Genomic DNA, 16,177 nt, shown 5'->3' with positions numbered 1-16,177 from the left:
AGCTCCACCTTCAGGAAGTCATCACAACATGGCTCCTCTATTAACCCTTTAACAATATTTTTACCAGGGTTGCACTGNGGAGNAGCTCATTTTATGAGTGCAGATGTGCAGTTCCACCAGGTGTTTACTAATTTCTGCTGGCTAGTCTGAAGGAGCTGAGTGGGGGACATGTTTTAAGTGCTGAGTATCAAATTGTGGCACTTAATAGTAACCACCTAAGTCTGAAGTATAATGAAGCCAGTCATTTGAAGAGTAATTGGATTCATGTCCTTGCAGCCAAACATCTTATTAAGCTTCATTGCTTTTTGTAGCCTTTCAAGCGCATTTCTTTCCCAACAAAATAAAACCAACATGAAAAGTTGGTCTGAGTTTCTGCAGGTTTCACCAACTCAAATTTAAGACCTTTTTAAAGCTATTTTGAATGGAACTTAAGAGCTAAATCTCCAAAGAAAAGCACAAACCTCCTCCACCCAGCTGCTGATACATTTGCACTTAGTATTGCCAAGACAAAATTTATGACCTGTGATTAACATGTTTAAGGTATTAAAGACTTTTTAGAAAATGATTAAACATTATAAAACCTTAATTTTAGATACTTAAATTTAAGTCTTTCTAAGGATGCTTAGACACCCTGATTAACTTCAGTTTTTGAGAAAAAAAATGACTAAATTAAATTTAAAAGAAAACAAATGTTTCTCCTGCACTAAAATAAAGATACAAATACCATCTATTCTTAACTAGTAAACTATTGTGGAGTAACTAAAGTGGTGGAGAAACCTGGCAAGGAGTTCTGTGATTGAATCCACTTCGTGCAGGATTTTTCAAAAGGTCATATAAACCAACTTCTTCCCCACAGTCTGAGATCTAGAGAAGCAACACGATTGATGTGAAGAAATTCTTATGAAAGCAAGAAGGGTAGTAAAGCCGGGCAGCTGAAAGACAAAGCTGTCGGAGGTTGTAAACACAGAAAATACAAATGTTTCAAAGTGCAGAGCTCGAGCGCAGCATGGATTCAGCTGTAGGACTAAGTACAGCAATTGACAGACTTGTAACACAGTGGGAAACCTGAGGGAAACATGTAGTTTCAACCCCAAAGAGAAACACAGTGAGGGGGATGAGAATGTTTATATTATAACTTCTAAGTGGGTTAATTTTCTCTTTATTTCCAGAGAGGAGAAACTCGTTACACAGCCATCAAGCATTTCTAAAGGACTTACTCCTATGGTGCCTGCAGTTTCAGCCTTTTGTTAAAATGTCTTAATTCCTGGAAATGCAATATTTCTCATTTCAGCAATGGACCCAATTTTTTGGCAATCTTTCTGAAAAGCATAATGTCAACAATTGTTTTTAAGGATCAGTGGAAAAAATAGTTTTAATGACTCCTTACGACAAAACAGGAAGCCGCCCCAGAAGTTTATTGTAAGGAATTACTGTCAATTTAATACTGCAGCTCAGACGGTTAGAAAGGATGTTTCTTAATCTAGAGCTTCTCTGAGCAGCAACAACTACACAGCTTTATTAAACACCACTTATCAACGGGTAAACCCAACTACTGGAACATATGAAGTTACTTTTTTCTCCCGAGAGAACACACAAAACCATGCAGCTCAGCAACACCATCTCAAACTCCAGGAAGATGGGCTGAAATGTTAAATTTCTGGAAAGAAGAAATAGAAACAGTATCATGTTCTTTGTATTCATTCGACTTGTACATAATGAAGGAAGGAACATAAGGCTGAAGTAGATCAGAGAGATATGGAGTGCAGGCCCATTCGGGCATTTATAAGGCAACAAGAGAATTTTTAAACCTATTCTACGACACGCAGGGAGACAGTTAATAGAGGATAGAAATCTGTGAAATGTGTTCAAAGCTTTTTTTTTTTATTAAAAAAAGCTCATATTTGTATTTTTATAGCTCTTTATTATAATTTTATGAGCCATTTGACAGTGGAAAGAAAACTGGTGGTGACAGAGACAAGGAAAGAAGGGACAATAGCTGGCAGAAAGAGAAATAATGCAACACCTGCATGGCCTTTGGGTTCACTGTGAATACGATACGTTATGTACTTTTCATGTCTTCTGGTAAAATAAAATATGAGCAACATTGTTGCAAATTTGCTGGGGAAAAAAAGGTTCAGTTGCATACCGGTTTGAGATGGGATATGCTGATGAAGCTGAAAAATAACCAATGTTTGCAGAAGAAGGTTTTGAATGTTGCTAAATTTTAGTCTAAAAATGCGCATCACAGTCAATCATTTGCAATTTTTCTCACACACACTGAGCAGTTTTGATAAAACGTTACAAATCGAATTAAGCTAAATTTGGAAATTGTTTTAAGATTTAAAACAATAAAATGAGCTGCAGCAACTTCAAATTTATGTTGTAAAATTTCTAATTTCTTGATGGTCAGGTTATTTTATGGAGAATGGGGAAAAATGTTAACCTTTTGCAGCAACAGTTACGTTTATGTTGTATTTAGATAAGAATGAAGTGCTACTCGGTTTTCAAGGTCATTAGTCAACATCCTAAAACTGAGCCAGAAACGTTGTTTCCCAGAAGACACTTCTTTACGTTGGTAGTTAGAAGAGATGAGACTCAACCGACGCTGAACATCTCTCCCTGCTGTTCTCATTCTTTCAAGAATTAATAAAGTGCAGTTTGAGTGAAAATACGCTTCTTTAAAACACCAGTCACATAAAGAAGTGTGATTTGTATTATCAACATAACTGCATTTAGTCCTATCTTCAAATTTATTGGTAATGAGGCTCACAATGAGTAAACAGTGGAGAAAATACTGAAACGTACATTCCCGACAATAAAGGGTTTTTTATTAAAAGGTCAAATTAGAATTTATCGGGAAAATATTTTTCTTGTATCACGATAAGAAACTTATCGCACTGAACAAGGTGATCATCATAAAAAAAGTTGAGTTAATTTGTTAAAAGTACATCAAGTTCATCCAAGTAAACATATTAAGTTTATAAAGTTATCATGTTAAAACATTAATAAGTTTAATAAACTTAATTTGAATATGTGTTACAAATTAACTCAATTTTTTGAAGTTGAAGTTCCATTTTCTTTTGTCTCTGCACAGTAAATGATAAGCAATACAATAAATAGCCACCCATATGCACACTGGCTGCAAGGAACTGGCAGATAATTCCACATAATACTTTCACACGCTGAAAATGTTAAAAGTGAAATAATCTGCATGTGGAACTAGTACTTTTTAAACCAATATTAAGGAATTATTAACAAAGCTCCACTGTCTTGCTAAAAAAAAAAAAAAAAACACTTTTAAGTTAGTTTCGTCTTACTTCAGTATGATGTTTGGAGAGATGCACCAAGATATTTGCACTATAACTAGTGTGAAAATACTTTATATAAAAAGTACGTCTGCAGCCTCTCAGCCATGGAGGAAAAACAAAGATGGTGGCTCCATAACACATCTCCCCCCCCCCCCTCTAAAAGCAATTCTTCTGCAGACAACAAATCATGCCGGTGCCCTGATGCAAGTGCAGTTATGGTTCAGAGGAGTTTCAGCGGCGAGGTGGGAGAGAGCAGTCGGCCTTCGACACGGCAGCCGTTCTCCCTCTTTCATTTCAAAACGCTGATGAAATAATGCGTCAGTTTGTTGATTAATTTCCTCAACTCTTCTCTTTTGAGAGGTCCTCCCTCTCTTTCCGCCCTTCTCCTTGAGATGCCTTTTAAGAATTGAGACATTCTTCAAGACCGTGAGCTGAAATCAATTTTCACAGAATAGGGAATTTAGGAGAAAAGAATCGAATTGGTGCAAAATGATAGAAAAGGGATGATTGCTTTAAAACGCAAGAAATGAAGAATACCACACAAATACACCGATTCTCTGTGCTTATATGATGGCTAATAAAAATGTCACTTTAGAATTCTGGTCTTATTATTATGCCTTTTGTCTTGTAGTTTTTATTTTTGTATGTTTTATTTGTAAATAAGGTAGTTTAAAACTAGTCCATTTTGTGTTTAGGTATATCCTGATCAGCCTCTGTATGCAGGTGTTGACCCCAGCAACAGCTACTTTGTCCCAACTAAAACATTGTTTTCCATAAAGAATGCTGAAAGAAACCACATGCCAGCTGTGCTAAACCTAAAAGTGACACTGATGCTTGCAACTAATTTAAAACAGCCCAATGTACGATGGTGTATTAGGGCCACTGTAGATTGAAAAAGAGAAGAGTAATTTTCTGCAAATAACTAATAAAATTGCCCAAAATTTTGAGATTAATCTCAGAAATATTCTAGAAAAACAAGCAAATTTCTGAGTTTGAAGATTTGAAAATGTGCTAGAAAAATACTCAGAAATTTTTAGATCAATTTCAGAAATACAAAAACATGGACATTTCTGAGTCTGAAAAGTTCAAAATTTACAAGAAAATGTGATTAATCTCTGAAATTTTCTAGAAAAAACAAAAACATTTCTGAGCTTGTAAAATAAAACTCAGAAAATTTCTGAAAGCCAAACATTTTTTCAACTATTGAAACTGAACATTTCTAAGAAAAAAAAAACCAACAAGGACATTTCTGAGATTAATCTAAATATTTCTGATGTTTTTCTAGCAAATTTTGGAACTCAAAATTTTCCTCTTTTTTTCTATCTACAATGGCCCTAACATGCTACTGTGCAATAGAGCCCTGTCAGGCTAAGTTCTGCTGTGCAGACATGCTTCCCATCTGCAACTCCAGACCACACGATGCTCCGTTCTACTGTGATATGAATTAGCACAGGAAATGCTAAGCTACAAAACAAACCAGTCGCCCCCTTCTTCTACCCTCCTGTTTAGTTGTAAAGGCATTGGAGGCTAATGTGTAATAATAACTGAAATGGTGGAGCCAGACTAAAGGTGACAATTAGAGCAGAAAAAGTAGAAACTCATAGCAGCCTGTCCTCCTGCTGTAGTTCATCAGTAAATAGCAAAACCACCAGGAAGAGAGTAATTGTAAAAGGCTGCAGCAGAATACATCTGCACAAATCAGATTCTACAAAAAAAAAAAAAAAAGTTTTACATGTGCTGTAAAGTGTCTTGACAAACATATCAACAAGTTAAACACACAATAGTACACTAAAGAGAAGCAAATATAGCAAAAATATAATTCTTCTTGTTTGTACACCATCTTGATCTGTTCTTGAATTTTGAAGAAGAGGACAGGGTTTCTGCAGGTTTCACCAACTCAAATTTAAGACATTGAATATGAATGACATTTAAGACCCATATCCTCACAGAAATGTGCAAACTTTGTCCAGCTAACTGGCTATAAATTTGTAAAAAAGCCAGCTAGTTAGCTAACTAGCAAAGGTATGTTAGCAGTGAGCTACTGGTAGCCTCATCCGTCTAGAGTCGCACACAATGTAGATGTCTGAATGCGGCTCAAACGTTTGAAAAGTCTCAGAAGAAAAATGCTAAGAAAATACCACTAAATAGACTTCGAGATAAAATTTAAGATCATGTGATTAACGTATTCAAGGCTAGCTATTTTTTTATAAATGTAAGACATTTTAAGGCATTAATTTTAGATGCATGAATTTACAATTGCAACTACATTTGACAGCCCTCCAGACAGATTTACTACAAATTTTTGACTCTGCTCAAACAGCAGTTTTATAACCTAAATACACTTTAAAGTATGTAAGCAAATAATCTCGAATGGCCAGATTACACAGGTAACACAGAATCCAGTGACCCACTACCCTGGTGCTCTCCAGCAGTCCAGAAGCCCTGTGTGAGAAGTGAAAAGTCTTGAAAGAAGAACCAAGAAGGTAAATCCAATTGGCGTCTATTTGAGAATTTGGGATTACTAGCCGTAAAACTAATTGCCCTCCAGGGATAACAATAATATCATTAACCTTGAAACGGTTTGCTGAGAACACGAGGAACAAGACTTTGGCTCCCTGATGGCAGTGACCTTATTTTACACATCAAATCCTTTAATCACACTGAACCTAACCACTACGTCTGTTCGTGTCACAGTGTTTACATCAAACAAGTTTTTCAAGCTGAGCGCTGAAACTTCCTATTTATCGTTCCAAGGATGTGAATCTCCAGGCCTTAAATGTGCATTTATACACTTATTTTGCATAATGATTGCTAAATGTTAATGTTTAAGTATGTAAATCCTTCTCCTTTTATATTCACTGCTGTTATGCCTTCACCAATCCGGAGATAAGACTGTTAAGATAGGCTTATCTTTTTATCCAATGAAAGTAAAGCTGGAGCTTCTGGACAGTGTGTTAGACTAGAGATTGTCTGTGTTGTAAGAGGTATTACTAATTTAAAGAGTAGGTTTAATACCGCTTTTTGTTATTTTTTTGCTTGCAGAATATGATTAAAAACATTAATATTCAAGGTAAAATATATATTAATTCACTTGAGGAAATGAATGCTAAGGTAATCAGGATTTAGTCCTGTAAGAGATCATGAAATATCCCGGTGTTATTGGATAAACTGACCCTGTCATGTTCTGGTATTTTTTCAAAATCCTCACTTTATTATTTTAATTTATTTCTTTTCTTGCAAAGGGCACCATAATCTGGTGTTTTCGAGTTCAAAAGTTTAAGAGTTCAAGAGTTGTGACCTGGTTGGAATGGGAACTCCCACAGGGCTTAATGTTAAATCCTGTAAAACCAACAACAAATCATTTTAGTGCCACCTGTCCAGAGAAAAAAAATTGCTATTCCATAACATATTGCATGTTTTGGTTTTTTTTTTGTCCAGCCTGGCATAAAATTACATTTTAAAATCTGCACTGAGTACTTTATTAATTTAGATGTCTGATAACCTTCGGTGAACAAATTAGCATGTTAGCGTCAGCGGGAAGGGAGTCCAAACATCTCAGGCTAACAACTGGCTTTCTGCTGATGTCTTATGTGTTTAGAGCCAATGTTGCTTGGACAGAAGGTTATAGCTTTTGTACTTAAATCAAAATAAGTTTGAGGTACTGAAGAAACTCAAGTTGGAAATGTTTTGCTAACAGCTATACGGATAAAATGTTTGTGAAGCTTTTTGCTCAGAATGTCCCAGAAATAATCAGTCAATCAGTAGAATAGGGTAATTTGCAGAACATAAATAAACTTTGGATGTTTGTTAAGCAGCAGGTGATCTCAAAAGATGTGTATTTCATTATCACAAATTTGTATTGATAACAGATACTGCTTCAGATTTATTGACAGATCTGGACAATCTAAATCTCCCTTGATACTTTTTATGAATCCTTTAAATCCACCTTCTGATTTCACGAATCAGCAACTTTACTACTTTCATACACATCAGAAGATTATTAATGCTGAAATTCTGCACTCTAGCCCAGTTGTTTCAATAGTTTAAAAAGTACTAAATATTTATTTAAGTAGTCATAGTAATATAATTTAATTCCTAGTTTTGACACTAATTATTCTGTGGTTTCTGTGAACATGACTGAGTACAAACATGTTTCAGTGTTGCCTCGGGAACCAAAAATCCTCAACTTGCTCAGTTTGGATTTCCAACTGTGACGCTTTTACAAATTGAATTTGAAAATGCTTTTTTGTCTGATTGAGTTTTTAAAAATACTGACAGCCTAAGCAGCCAGAAGGCATCATTAACAACACTTATCTGCACAAAAAAAATGGTGAGAATAAATCTGGGATTAATTTTTGACTTGCAATCTTCTAAATTGTCTTTACCTGCCAGTGGGGTAATGTATTACGTTTTTTCTATTATTTTCCACAGATTAATGCTTCAGTACTCTAATATGTCTCTGAATAATCAACCAGAAATGTTTCCAGATAAGATAAAGTACAGCTGATCCATTATTTTTTAATTTTAATATCCGCATAACCATTCAGCAGCTGCTTTTTGCTGCTATAAATTTGTGTTGTTATGATAATGTGTCCTTATTTTGCTTCAAAAGTTCCTACTTCACATGTTTAAACCTTAAGATGCCACAATGTCTTCTGTAAAAAATAAAAAAGAAACAACGTTATGATTTCAGAACAGCATGTGGGTTGCATTTTGTATTGCGTAATCATGTCTCAGGGCAATGAATTTATGAATCTTTTTTTTATTTTAAATCTTCCTCCTTTTAAGCAAATCTCTGTGTTCTGCTTGAGTTTAATGACAAAAACCTGCAGGCTAATTTTCAAATTACTTTATTTACTTAAAGTTTAGCCGTCTCCCTAACATGGTTTCAGTTTTACTCACTCTGCAAATTATTATCTCTGCATGTAAACCACACATGTACAATCTTTTTTTTTAAACATCAGAACATGATGTGTTCTTGTTACAAAAGCTACTTCTAGAAACCCCCAAATCTTGCATCGCCTTTCTTTTTGTAACAGCATCTTAATTTTTCTGCAAGTTGTGTGTCTTTTAGAGTATTTTAACGAGTGTTAAAACGATCTTAGCTTTAGGGGGCTTGTGAAGCATTTTCAGACCTCTTTAATGTTACAAATCTATTCCTAAAACTGCTTAGGTTGCTGAGTTTTCTCTAAACACCATCCAAATAATTTAATCTTTTTTTCTGAGGGGTGTTTTCCAATGTTCTGCAGGGAAGAAAAGAAGTGCAGTTTAAAGCAGAATCCGAATCTGTGTCACTGGAAGCCTACGCAGCCGGAACTAAACTTTTCTGCATAATTCAAGCCGTGTGCTGGCATGTCTGCTCTGACACAATGTGACATCTGACAGACAGACTGAATTGTAAACAAGGTGTTGGCCATATTTGAGTCACTGCTCATTAGTAAAAGCCTACCTTTCGTATGGCTTGCCAAAAATACACTTTCAGATTTCATAGTTTAACTTAACAACCCCATTAAACTGTCAGACTTTCTATGACTGTGTGCAGCTGATGAGATTGTATGTCACTGTGCATTGTCTTCTAGCTCAACTGTTTGTCTTTGTTCCTCTCTAAAAGCTGCGCTCTCTCAAGAGTTCGTAGAAAACCTGGAAATCGTTGTGTAAGACTGCGTCGGCTGAGATGATGAACCCTGGCAGCAGAACATCCTGCTGAATGCAGATGTATGAATGTCTGACTAACAACCGAAAGGAGATATATTATGCTTGTGTTTCACACGCTGACAAAATTTTCCAGTCTTAAATAAATCTGTGATATGCTTTGGTCGAACGCAGAAGGATTACATCCACAGAAGAACTCTTATGTAAACCCTATTTTAATCCTTTTTTTCTTTTTTTGCATCTTATTTAGGGGGAATTTAGAAGCACAGCTCCATGACTCATCTTCTTCAGTGAGTATTCACAGAACTGTGCCAAACTGTCAAGTTTTGCGTCATAACAGACAGATTTTAGTACTCTTGTGAAGTTCCTCAGGTTTTCTGGAGGTATTTTAAATGGCCTGTACTTATGTAGCAGGCCATTTAGACCACGGGTCTGCAACCTGTGACTCTGGGGCCACAAGTGGCTCTTTGGAACCTCCACAGTGGCTCAGCTAATGTTTTTAAATACAACTCTAATAAGGACAAATACAAGTTTTTACATTATTACTTATCATTGAATTTCCACAACATTGACACAAAAAGTTTTTTTTTTTTTTTTTGCCATTATATATGTAACTGGGTCTATATTAATAGTTGTATATTTCCACAAAATGTGTTCTTTCATGTATTTGTCTGCTTCTACTTGACTGCTGTTGTGTCCTCTGTGTCTACTATAAGGGGTTTGGTCCTCCAGCTCTGCCTTACTTTCTTCTTCTTTTGTTCAGGGTCCTCCAGGACTATTATAAATATTAAGTTATTAATTTCCTCTTCCTTTTTGTTATTCGTTCCACTGAGGAGAGGCAAGTTTCATAATCTATTGTAATCCTTTCATTTATATAGTTCAAATGTTTATTTTTCCTTCTGATAAGTGTTTGGATATTTTTATTTGAGTTGTTATTACACCTTTATATAATTTGTACATGCTAACTATTATTTTGTATAGATCGGGTTGGAGAACTGGAGCACATGCTAGGTGCTAATGCTAATATCTCCTGACTGACAGAATAGATAAACGAAGACCGCCTCCAAACCCAGACTTGATGTCTTGTGGTTTGTCTGATCACCACACAAAACACACGACGCAGAAGTCCACCGGTCACATATAGCCTACCTATGTTAGCTTGGTCAAAGCAAAGAACCCGACAATGTGAGAACTATGTCTAAGCCTGTCACAATAAACAACAAATCTATGAATCAATTGCATGATAAATTACAATGAGCTAAATAATTTCCATATGCATGACTAATCGTTTTTCTTTTTTGTCTCTTTCTACCAAAAACTGGATGACAAAAGTCCTCAGTTTGGTGCTTTGATCTCAACTAGCCCTTTTTCTGAAGGACCAATTTTTTTCATTTGCTTTCCATTTTGTCTTGTTTATATATTTTGGACATTTAAAATGTATTCCAGTTCTGGTGTTAAATGTTCATTCGAATTTAAAGTTTGTTGATCTTCAAAAATGTGTTCTTGCTTTATTATGTCATTTCCATTATAGTACTTGAAAATGGTCTCAAAGCAACAGTATTATTGTTTATCTCAATAACTTCTGGGACAAATTATCATCCAGCAGAATTTGTTATTGTTACATGTCTAACTATGTCTACAATGTCCTTAAAAGTGACCTTTGACACCAATAAAGAATTTGTGTCATGAGTTGCGGTTGTAAGTTAGACGCGGTGGACCCAGGTTGTATTGAGAAAAATTAAGATTTAATGATAATGATGGTTTACAGAAAGTCCAAAATCCAGGCAGCACAGGTGAGCAAAAGGTCAGGAGCTCAGTCTCTGGTAGCAATTGGTAACAGGCAAAGGCACAACATGCAACTGTTTGACATGCAACATACGACAAGTACCCAACATGCAAACACAGACACAGGTGGGATTAAATACTCCAGGGAGTAATCAAGGGGAAACAAGAGACAGCTGGACACAAACAGGGGGTAGGTGGGACAACATGGAGACTCAACTGAACACAGAAAAACCAAATCCTCACAATTGGACTGGATTTATGAACATTGTACAGAGATTTATTTACACAAACCACCACTGTGTTTATCACAAAACTTCTGATTCTCTGATGTGTGTAACTCCTTTTTACAGCACTACTGAGATTGGAAATGCTGGTTTGGATTGTAAGCAGCCTTCACAACCATAGGCTGGTGTTTACATGTTGCAACAACATTTGCAGAAAGCATGAGATAAAAGCGATATATGTATTTAAACTCTCTCCCTCCACTGTATGATCATGTAAAACATTCAGAACACAACAGAAGATTCAATATTTACTGGAAAATAACTTATGTGATCTAATGTAGAAGTTTCCTAACTGTAGAAAACTAAATTATTGATGATATTCCTTTAAATATAAAGGTGTGCAACTGACAGTGATATTTGTTATCTATCATGTTCTCTGTGGCCACATCTGGAATACCACACTTGAATTTAGCTAATCACTGTACGGTTTGGTTTTTGAGTTAAAAATACCCATTAGCATTTAAACACCCCGTTTGTCTTTAAGAAGGATGTTCAGTGCCTTTTCTATATTTCCCTGATTTAATGACCCATTTTCCAGAATGGTCTTAAAAGGAGTGAAGGAGAGGATCTTTCATTGATACTGATGGCCACAATGTGGGCAAGAAGCCATTGGATAATGGAAATTGTTCTGGTCCCCTGACGCCAGCCACAGCTCTTTCTATCCTGGGACCTGGCTTCCTGAGAGGATGTATTCCATTATTTCATCCCCAACTGGAACACCTCGTCTTGTAAGTCTGGCATACGAGACACATAATTTGAATGCAGCAGGTTTCATTCGTGTAATTGACACCATTCAGAGTGCACAGGCCCTGACCAGAGAGACGGCGACAGGCGGGTTTTCGAACAGTGGTGTGGAAAATTACTTTTTTTGTCACTTCGCAGTGACGGAAATGTTCATTTTCTTTCGGAAATGTTGTACAAGAATTAATCTTTTCTCATCAAAGTGATCCAGTCATCTAGGGGACATGACTCACATCTGCTAATTTGTCTTCATTAACTCTTCCCTTGAGGCATTTTTGTACATTTTTTAACATGTGTGATGTGATGTGACTGAGAAAAAGAGATCATCTTCTGCCCTTTCTATGGAAATTTATATGGACGTTAATGTTACATGGATTGTTCAACAGATGTAGGAAGGTCTAGTGTGGACATGTGAACCTTTATAGTCTTCAGATGAACACTTTTTTGATTTAACAATAACTATGTTTAATTCCAATTGTGCAGGTTTTGAGCAAACTTTTAAAATGTTGCAAAAAAGAAAAAAGAACATGCAAATTAGGCTTGTTTTTTATCAACTGGTTAGGAGCAAATGATCAGGGCTACACAATTAAGTCAGATGTTGATGATGACTGCAATAAGGAGGAAGTAGAGGTTTCAAACAAACATGAGCCACACACCTTAGAAAAATGAAGAGAATCCGTTGAAATTTTTTCAAGTTTCATGCCTCTGGTAAGGCACACACACACCCATCATTGGACAGGAGCTGTTTCTATGTCAGAACTTATTAGGCCAACTGTGTTTCCATCTCCCTTTCAAGAGTAATGTATTGACTCTTGAATAAAGCAAAACCTCCTCAATCAAGCATAAATACTTATTTGCAAAATTGAGGAAGTTATTTCAAATTTTGTGATGTTTTTTAACCAGACACTTAGCTGTGTTTCCATTACAAATGTGTGTAAATATTGTCCATATTCTGCTGATGTCAAAAAACCAAACAAAAAAACAACACAATTTTGCAATTGCAATGTTTCCATTAAATAAGAAATAAAACTAAAATCCATGGTTAATGGAAATGCCACTCATGAGAGAATAAATAAATAATAATACTAAAAGCATTGTTGCTACTTTCAGTAATTAAGGAGTTAGTTGGAATGAGATGTTCAAATATGCCTCCCAGACTTATCACTGAAAAGCCTTAAAATTTCTATAAAAGCAAAAGTTTGGCTGCCTCCTGATCTTCTACACAAGTGAGTTGGCTCAATGCATGAAATAAACAAAAATATATCATAAAGAAGCAACTGCTGCCAGACATTTGCACCGCTGTACACAAATTGAAAGAAGGGTTCTGTTCAAGATGGAAAGACATAAACAGATGCCAAAAACAAAGTGGAAAGTCCACAAAATGCTGCAAATCAGCACAAATACTAACTACAGTGCTCAGCTATATTTTGGGACGACTTTGTGTCGCATTCATGACTTTACGTATTATCATATATCATCTTTGGGTTTTACAATACGTATTCTCAGGGAACTCAACATTTTTTCCCCATAACAGTCTTGTGACCATATGAAAACAGAGATGTTCTCAAGGTTAACATGCAACTGCAGTATCTTGAAATAAAAAATGAATTTCTCCAGATACTCACATCGTCATCCAGCCTTTGTTCAGCAGAAATCTATTTCAAATTTTTGAGCTTTTGCCAGGAAATTCCTTTAGGGCAGAGAGGTACAAACATGGATCCACGGGACACCTGGAGCCACGGAGAACAACTATAACTCAGAGTTTGCTTAATGTACAGAAAATACCAAAATTATCCAGAAAAAGTCACATTTAGCCATCATACATAAGCACAAAAGACCGAGAAAAGCATCATTCTTCTGTTTTCCCCGAGAGTGGGAGAAAATGATTTCATACACTTTACAATAAAGTACTTTTGGAAGGGGTTTAATGTGTCACAAACTTTCAATGTTCAACTGATTACTTTTGTAGTCAGCTGAAAAGACAAAACTGTGATCAAATAAACAGTAGTACTTTCTGAAGCTAAATTATCACCGAAACATCTCCTCATCACAATGATGACAAAGAGTAATCTTTGCTTTCTTCCATCAGACAGCTCGTCGTTTTTATCAAAGACATCCGTCGCGAAATTTAATGACGGTAATAAAAATAAAATGTCAGCTCTTGCATAAATATTCTAATAGATAAAAGTGCATAAATACTTGCATGATGAAAGCAATAAGTAATGTTTTATGGGAAAAATAAAACAATGAACAAAGAACCTTCAACACCTGATCCAGACTGATCCAGTGTGTATTTTTCAAATTTAAAACCATGTTACCTCAATTTATTTGCAGTGGCGGCAAATAAATTAGTTTTAAACACTAATTGTTTTTACATTGTTTTCTGTTCTGAAAACATAAACAGAGGATAAAATCAACAGCACACTAAAAATGACAGGGGTTTATAAATTATGGATACAACTTTATTTTTTCATGTTTTCTTAAACATAGGCCTTAACATTTGTTGTTACGATGGCATTCTAGACTTTAAATTAGGAGTTACATTCTGACAAGGATCTATATACCAAAGCACACCTTTATGGGTCAAGTGGAGTCCATGCTTCACACTGTTTGGTCAGTCTTCACAATTTCCATCTGTGATTAATGTAAAATTTTGATCTTCTCTAACATAAATGCAGTAGAAGAGTTTCCAATTGCTGAAAACTGCTTTTTCAGCAAGTACAACTTCCATGTTCTTTCAGCAGGGAGTCTGTTTCTGATATCATTCACTGCTGCAGCAGAACCTCAAACTTTTATTTGCCTCCAAAGAATCGGGGAGAAGCCAGGAATCCTCTACGTACATAATTTACAACCTGAGTGCATCAAACCAAAAGTTTCTGCTCAGCAAAATTGAAAGATTTTCCATATTTCTGAAACTTCTTGGCTACTTTTGTCTAACTGTACTAGATTCTATTTTGGTGGATTTAAAAAAAAAAAAAAAAAACGAAATCAGGATGTTGTATAAAAAAGCACACATAAGTATCAATGTCATGCAAAATTAAAATGATTTGAAATTCTTCCAAAGTAAATAAAACCATGTCCAAAGCAGAGGTCTAGTGAGTCAATCTCTAGAAAAGCAAGATATGACTTTTTTCATTCATTATTAACATAGTTTTAATTAATAAGGCCCATGTTTGTCTTGCAGCCTTGGTTTAAAGCTTAAAACAGATCACACTTATTTTAAGCTGTTCTCCGTAGATTTTATTCATGTTTTATTAACCACCATATACTGCAATAACAACCATCTTTCTAAAGTGTACTGTTTTTTTTGTAAACTGTAAGTCATGATTCATCCGTTATGAACTCAAACACACTGAGGTTCTGGAAAGCTTACTGCACTGCTGCTCATGTCATGCATGTTTATCTCCAGCTGAGGGCAGAAATCGTTCATAGTCAGATGAGAGAGGAAACACAGTAATGGTGTGCAACAAGAAGGTTCTGCCTTCATTTTGATGTAAAGATAAAAAGATAAGTGTGGTTAGACCTCACAAAACATCGTGGCATCCTGCTTTTTTCCTTCCTTCCTGTTTGTCTATTAAAGCTTTTAATAGAGATGCCGTGGTCTAAGGATGACCTATTCCAGGCTTCCAACAGTCAATAAGTTGGAAAAAATTTGAGAAAAAAAGCTGTCATTTGCATCTACTTCTTGCAGTAGTCAGTTTATTATTCATGTGCATCCTATAGATTGTTTTTTTCAACTATCCTACACAAGTTTCACATTTCTTTGAGAATGAGGTTCAAAGAATTATGCAAAGTATTTTTTCTGCACAGTATTTTCTTTTGCTGTAGATTTTCCCTTACTGTGCAACAGGGGTACCCAAACTTTTCAGCATCTGATCTCCAAAATAATAATGCCAGAGACTGCATGGCAACTCCTTATATCGACAACCTGGAGATATAAGGAGTTATATTACACATAAGGAGATATAATTACACATATTTAACTCTATTAAAAATAAATATATGGAGTCAAATAATTATACATATTTTAAAATACATTTTGAATATAAAGACAATCTAAAGGTATACTACTGAACATTATGTAATGAGACATTAAATGGTATATTTATGTATTTGATTTTGCCCTTTTTGACCCATGCATCTGACAGTGTGAGCAATTAGAGTTTTCTTAGAACAAAACAAAACAAAACAAAACAAAACAAAACAAAACAAAACAAAACAAAACAAAACAAAACAAAACAAGGACATTTCCAAGCTTGAAAAGTTAAAAATTTGTAATTTTTTAGATTAATCACAGACATTTTCTCAAAAATAAACTTTGAAATCTCAGAATTAGAAAAGTAAAAAAAAAAAAAAAAAAAAAAAAAAATAGTTTTAACACTGTCGTAGTTTTGAGATTTTATTTTT

The sequence above is a fragment of the Poecilia latipinna genome, unplaced genomic scaffold (genome assembly GCF_001443285.1).
Source record: "Poecilia latipinna isolate Pla-1442-1.1 unplaced genomic scaffold, P_latipinna-1.0 Scaffold669, whole genome shotgun sequence".
In the NCBI taxonomy this organism is placed as follows: Eukaryota; Metazoa; Chordata; class Actinopteri; order Cyprinodontiformes; family Poeciliidae; genus Poecilia; species Poecilia latipinna.
Note: the sequence above shows the minus strand (reverse complement) of the source record.